Consider the following 6,021-nt stretch of genomic DNA (forward strand, 5'->3'; position numbering starts at 1 on the left):
CCTAAAATGCAAACAACAGTCAGCAGTGAAGAAGAGAGTAGAACATAAATACCAACACCTCTTTCTCTACAAAGAATAAAAAGAAAGAAAGAGGAAGCCCATTTTAGAAGTTCATGGATATTCGGAATGAAATTATATAAACATAGCACTAGTGGAGGCTTTCAAGCAAATGCCAAATTATGTAAAATTCTTGAAGAATGTGCTCACTAATAGAAGAAAGTTTGAATTTGAAAAATTCATGGTGGTGGCACTAAATGAAGAGTGTAGTGCAATATTGAAAAATAAGATCCCACTAAAAAAAGACCCAGGCTCATTCACCCTTCCCGCATCAATTGGAGAAAAGGAGCTAGGTAGAGCATTATGTGACTTGGGGGGCAAGCATGCCTCTATCCATTTTTCCTTACCATTCATTGAAAATTTAAAATTTCTTACACAATGTTGGTCATTTTTTCCTCGAACACCACCTTAAAATTCCCTCTCTATAAGAAAATAAAAAATCTAGAATCTTTCTTAAAAACAAGAAAAATGAAAATTCTTTGGTCCTTATCTAATTCACTTGATTAGGTCCATCAAAATCTCAAGCCCTATGGGTCACACTTCTCTAATCTGCATCATGCTTATCTCAACAAAACAATACTAGAGTAGAAAGGGAAGTGGAAGCTCCGCAGACACTGTACCGGCTGTTATCGGCCTACAAGCTACCTTTATTTGTCTTCAAGATTGCTATGGGGGTTTTCTAGGTCTCTATGATGGTTTGGCGGTCTTGACAGACATTCAAATCTCAAGGATTCTCATTTCTAAATCCCTAAATCTGGTGCAGTTAGGTGCACTAGGAGTCTCACTCTCTTATCATCTCTCATGATTCATTGCACTTGGACACTACTAGAGGCGTTCCATCCAAGGTCACAACTCAGCAAAACTGACGCACGCACTCTAGGCTAAAACTATTTCTACTACTTATCCTCTATAAGGAGAATCACACATTCAATCACCTAGAGCTAATATACTATCAATCGGGTATACAATCACACATATAATCATCTGGAGCTAATGTATAGTCAATCATGTATACAATCATACATATAATCACGTGGAGCTAATGTATAGTCAATCATGTATACAATCACACATACTCAATGGGGCGATATCATCCATTAAGCTCCCAGAGGGTAGATACACAAATTTCCATTCGCTTTTCAACGTCTGAGGTTGTTATCATAACTACCACGACAAAAAAAACATACAACAAGTTCATACCGGTCTAACAACATATCATATACTACTAAACCGAGTTAGCCTATATACTAGGATGTGCTGAGCCATGTCATCGAGATGAGTCTTAGAGGTGTAGACTCTATATCCTAAGAAAGCCTATAGAATCCAATACTTCACTATTCTTATTCTAATATGTCACCATCCAAATTTCAAGGTTTCAAAATAAGGATCATACTAAGAAGATGAAAGCCAAAAAAAAAATTGTAAAATAAAATATGAAAATTCGATAAAATTTAAATAAAAATAAGGACAAAAAGAAAAAAAAAAAAAAAAAAACTAAATATAAAATAAAATTCAACTAGCACAGGTTGTTGTCCAATTTATTACAAACGGAAAAATTAATTTAGGATATGAATATAAATTGAAATACAAAAGACCCGAGATACAATAAAGAGTTGATGCTCCAGAATGATCTCCTTTGTGACTGCACAACTCTCAAACGCTCTTCCACCTCAATTGGCAGCCTATAGACACCTGACAAAGAAAGGAAAAAAGGGTGAATGTATAAATATACACTATAAGCAATCTACTTATAAACTCTTATGGTAATGTTGACATAGCAGGAGACCACAAATTTTACTCTAGGATATAGATGCATTGCTCTTGTTGTGCATAGCCTAGGATAGATAACTTAGAATACGCAAGGTAACTAGTATCCAACGTAGCACGCGAAATCTCTCTATCATGTGGAGATAGCATGGTGAGTGCTATCATGCTCATCATCCATGGGAGGTTGCTAGCAAATCCATCTAACCGGCCATGTAGTCGTTAGAAGTCAGGAGCTCTACCTCCTGTATGTGCTAGTTCCATAGACTAGCTCCTATATGTGCTAGTTCCATAGACTACCAACATGATCAACGTCTTCCCACAGAATGGATCCACCATGTGGGGTAATTACTGATTATTTGCATGATCAACACCCTCCTATAAGGCGAATCCACTATGTCGGATAATCCAACAAACTATCATGTTACACGTCCTTAACCAACCTCATGTCTAGCTGAATAGTACCGTACCAAAGTTCAAAGGGACTTGGAAGCTCTACGACGTTGTTTTTGCTACTATTGGCATACAAGCTACCTTGGAAATACATTCAGTTATGTTTTCACCTCTAAGGAATTTGTTTTATTTATTTCCTCGGTGGATGCTACTCTACCCATTAGTTTTCACAAATCCAGTATACAACATTTTAATCATCCACTCTCTTCATATATATATTTATACCCAATCTACCAGAAAAGTAAGGCATAGTCGACGCAACTCATCTTGGGACTGACTCGGTAGTTTAAAAAGACGAGCTAAAACATAATATACAATATATTTATATTATATTAAACTAGAGTTCATATATAAGTACTATTTATTCTTTAAAGTTCAGAGATCTATTACACAAATCTTACAAATATTTGTGGTTCCATGGCCTATTGGTTAGGATATTGGACTTTGAATCCAATAAACTGAGTTCAAATCTTGGTGGGACTTATTATTTTCCCTTTATGAGTTATAACTAATGCAATTAAATTAATTGATTTTAATTTTTTGGAACCCTATTAAATACAAAACTGAAAAAATGATGATACATGTATTTAAAGTTTTGAAAGGATGCGAACTATTTATTTTCTAAAGTTCAGATATTTATGACACACAAATCTTGTAATTATTTGTTGTTCCATGGTCTTCGACTTTGAGTCCTATAACCCAAGTTCAGAATGATGGGAACTTATTAACTGATTTTGAATAGCAAAAATGTCATTTTTCTAATTTGTGGAATTTTTTGGATTTTTAATTTCTTACTAGAAGGAATTTCAAGAGGGTCCCGAAGGAAATGTCATTTTTCCAATTTATGTGGAATTTTCTGAATTTTTAATTTCTTACTAGAAGGAATTTCAAAGGGTCAAGAAGGAAACGGAGGAATCTCAAGAGGGTCAAGAAGGAAACGGACGAAGAGTGTTTTTTAATTGTGAATTTTTTAAGAAAAATAATAAAATATTAAGAAAATGGCAAATTACCAAAATACCCATAAAATTATAGATAATTATGGATATGTCATTCTTCTCAAAATCAGAACCTCCACTGTGACCTCCTACACAAAATTCATCGAATATCAAGATCCAATTATTGGATTTCCTCCAAAATTGGACACAATCTAGAACCTTCACAAATCACCAAATCCAACGGTTAGAATTCAAATTGGAAGTCGGTAGCTCGCTAATCGGAGAAGATATTTCTGATGATTTTTTCAAAAAATTTAATCTCCAAGTCACGTTGATTCTTAAGGTTTCAATGTCGGTGGAAGCTTCCCCTATAAAGTCTGAAGTTGGGGCAATAATATGGAATAAGAATCGAGGAAGGTCGATCTCCCAATCGTAAGCAATAAGCGTTTAGATTGTAGGTATCCTACTCTCTAATTTGTTCCAAATACGAGAGCAATTGTCCACAATTTTCCTTCAAACTTGTTCATACAATTACTAAACAAGATTATCCACAAGTTTTATGAAGAAATCGATGGCTAAAAGTGCCTAGAACCCCCCCCCCCCTCCCCTAGTCCAATCCGCCATTGAAGAGCTTCAAGAAAATCATGAAAATTTAATTCGATGATACACGATAATTTGTTGTGCAAGGAAAATCTCAACCTGTTTCAGCAGTTATGAGGATTGTTTCCATAGATGAACACGAAGAGAAATAATCTGAAAGAAATAAGTTTGAGTAAAATTTGAGGGAAGTATAGATTTCCTATTTATGATCACTTTTCCTTCAAATGGATGATTCATTTAGCTTGAGAGGAAGTAACTTTAGAAAAGGAATGGAGAGCTCAAATGTCATAGAACCAGCTACCCAAGAGATAGATTTTCTGGGTTTCGGGTGCGTTGCAGACCGAGAACAATTTCTCAAAATTAAAGTTCCAGACTCAAAGTCGTTCATCCAAATCAATTCCTTTAGCTTGAGTGAAGGATAAGGTAGAGGTTCCATGAACAAATCAAGCCTTGAAAATCCCTAAAATTGGTTGTCCAATAAGAAATTCTCTGTTTTTTATCAAGCGAGAACACTGATTTTAAACGAACTTTGGAGGCGAATATCTTAGGCTAGAATCAACAAGAAGGTATGAAATCAATCCCTCGTTATTCCTTATAGCACCTTTAAGTTTCATGATGAAATCAAGGGGAGAAACGCTAAAATCAGAGTTGTGGAAGGCGAGTTTCAGACAGTGATGCAAAGGACGTGCGCGTATTATTCCTATCCAAAGGAAGAAGATGATGAAGTGGCCGATTCAATTGAACCGGCCATGTCAACCCAAAATCCCTTCCCTCGATTTTTCTCTATTTTAACCCCCCCTTCAAGAACGATTCGTATGAAATTTTGTTTTATGATTCTAGAAACTAGACACAATAAGAAGTCTGTGGAAGAAAATTTGAAGTAAGTCGGATACAGTAAGCTCAAGAACGGAGGTCTTGAATGTCGACAATGAGGTAAGTAGTCACCTTGAAATTTTCTTAAGAAATACATGTAGGAATCGCTTGGATTTCTATATGAACTCTAAATCAAGTATGAATTCAGGATATATGAAAGAAAAACTCAAAGAACCGTGATTTAAGGCCTTGAACTAATCAAATTGCTCAAGATTTAAGTAACGTTAAAATAACCCGCTAAATGAAGTCTACTATCAATTAAATTTTAATACTAAGCTTATTATAATGAGATTATATATGAAATTTAATGTCATTGGATAAGGGTAAGTAAGTAAACCAATGCCCCTAAGATAATTTACATTCCGTTCATGACCCAAATGACCTCCAAATACAATGAAACTCTGTAGTAGATCTTATTTTATGATGTTTGATGATGTTGATTGAAAGTCGAACACGTTAAGTAGCAAAACCAAGAATTAGGGGTAAAATGACCAAAATGCCCCTAAGACTACTTCTGATATTTCAAGGTCTGTACATGCTCCAAATGACCTATTACTTTCTATAAGGTCTATTCTTAAGGACATGAATATATGTTTGATATTTCAAGTTTTTTAAAGCAAGTTTGGAACTTAAACCAAGTTAGGACCCAAGAAACACCTCAAGACTCAAGACTCTTCTAGAACCCCCTAAAGAAATCATTATGATTCTATGACTTTCTAGAATAACTCATGCTTGGTATTATGGTGCCTATGTTTATAAATTGATGATACAACTTATGCCACGAGGAACTATAAACCTTAGAAACTTACAAGATTGAGAACCAAGGACAATACATTTACGACTACCTTGGTAAGAAGAATGCTAGGTAATACTCAAGGATAAGGAACCAAGGTCCTAAAACTCAGAAACTCAAGAAAGCTCCTAAGACCTCCCACGATACAACATATTCATGACTCAGACTATACTGCTTAAAACGTATGAAGCCTTGAGCATAGGTATTCAGGCTATGCCACTTGAAACGTATGAAGTCTTGGGCATAGGTATTCAGGTTGTATCACAGGGTAAGCCTTAAGATGCGGGTTCAAACTACATCGCTTGGAACGCATGAAGTCATGGACGTAGGTTAAGACTGTGTCCTTGAAACAAATGAAGCTTTGGATACAGGTTGTCAGGTTCATGACTAATACCGTAAATCACAGGGGAAGTATCTTGTTGAACGAACCAAGAACAGAACAAGAACGTAGAAGGTACCAAGAACAAGACAAAGATCAAGGACTAGAACATGGATCAAGATCCAAGTTCTAAGACCAAGAAAAAAAAAAACTAAGACCCTTAGATT

The sequence above is a fragment of the Cucurbita pepo genome, chromosome 18, assembly GCF_057944985.1.
Source record: "Cucurbita pepo subsp. pepo isolate OVF chromosome 18, ASM5794498v1, whole genome shotgun sequence".
NCBI classification, from domain to species: Eukaryota; Viridiplantae; Streptophyta; class Magnoliopsida; order Cucurbitales; family Cucurbitaceae; genus Cucurbita; species Cucurbita pepo.